The sequence below is a fragment of the Rattus norvegicus genome, chromosome 7 (genome assembly GCF_021556685.1).
Source record: "Rattus norvegicus strain SHRSP/BbbUtx chromosome 7, alternate assembly SHRSP_T2T, whole genome shotgun sequence".
Taxonomy (NCBI): Eukaryota; Metazoa; Chordata; class Mammalia; order Rodentia; family Muridae; genus Rattus; species Rattus norvegicus.
In genome coordinates, this window is record NC_141540.1 from 57,130,182 (window position 1) to 57,131,505 (window position 1,324).

Genomic DNA, 1,324 nt, shown 5'->3' on the forward strand with positions numbered 1-1,324 from the left:
AACGCTTTTTGTCCCTCTTTTCTCCAAAGAAATAAAATCTTTATGTGCTCTGTATGTGGGGTAGGAAATAACAAGGAGGTCATTGTTCTCTGTCCCGCCTAACTGCAAGAGTAGACTGTTATTCTTTCAAGCACTGCCCCCTAGTGGTGAAAATTTTTCACGGTTTTAGACTTGGCATCTTAGTTAATTAAGCCTTCCCCTGCCTTGCTCCGTGCTGTTTCTGGAAAGAACCTGACCCTCTTCATCCTGTGTATTAAAATAACTCTTAGAATGAGAATTCCTGACACCATGGGGACTTTTACCTAGCTGTCTCACTGAGCACGGAATAGATGAGAAGAAATAGGTTGTAGCTTCTCACTAGTCCTGGGAGCTCGTGTTAAAGCAAAAGATAATACAAAGGGATAAGAATATTCAAGGAAGAAAGATCCACACCACAGATGAGGCGGAAAGATTATAAGAGCCAGAGGTAAGGAATGAGTCTATGGAAACAGTGTCTTCCAGACACGGCAAGCCCTAATGCACATATGAATTCACAGAAATGGTGGCACTGTGTACACGTCCCATGGTTCAAACCAGACAAAAGTCCCAGCACTGGGAAGGGCAAGTGGCACAAAGTCTCACTGCTAACCGAGAAGCTATTTCTAATGGATACCTGATGGGAAAGGCAAACTTACTGTCTTTAATGGAGTAGCAGTGAGGATATCAACCATACTCCAGGGCAGGAGAAGTTAGTCAGCACAAAACAGTCTCTCTCTCTCTCTCTCTCTCTCTCTCTCTCTCTCTCTCTCTGTGTGTGTGTGCTTTTTTGTTGTAGTTTAGTTTTCTTGGGTTTATTTTTCTGTTTTTTTGGGGTTTTTTTGCTTTTTTTGTTGTTATGTTGCTGTTTTGAGAGAGAGAGAGAACATGAAGTTGGATGAGTGGGTGAGATGTTGAGGATCAGGGAAAACTCCAGGAAGAGAAGATTATGATATATACATATATGATATATATTCAAAAGAACAAAAATATAGTACCTTAAAATTAAAAGTAATTCGAAGGAATGTAAACAAAGAAGGGCATATTGTTTGCAGTTTTCAAAATTAGCATTTTAAAGGCCACTTTGCTATCTGGACAAACGAACTATTCTGAAATGACTTGCTGTATGAGAAGCAAACAAGGAAACTGCCTTGAATTGCTGTGTCCTCTTTATAATGTCTTCATCATCATCATCATCATCATCATCATCATCATCGCCATCATCATCACCATCATCATCATCGTCAGTATTATTATTGTTGTTGTTGTTGTTGTTATTTTGCCTTTGAGCAGACAGCCTGTTTGAACC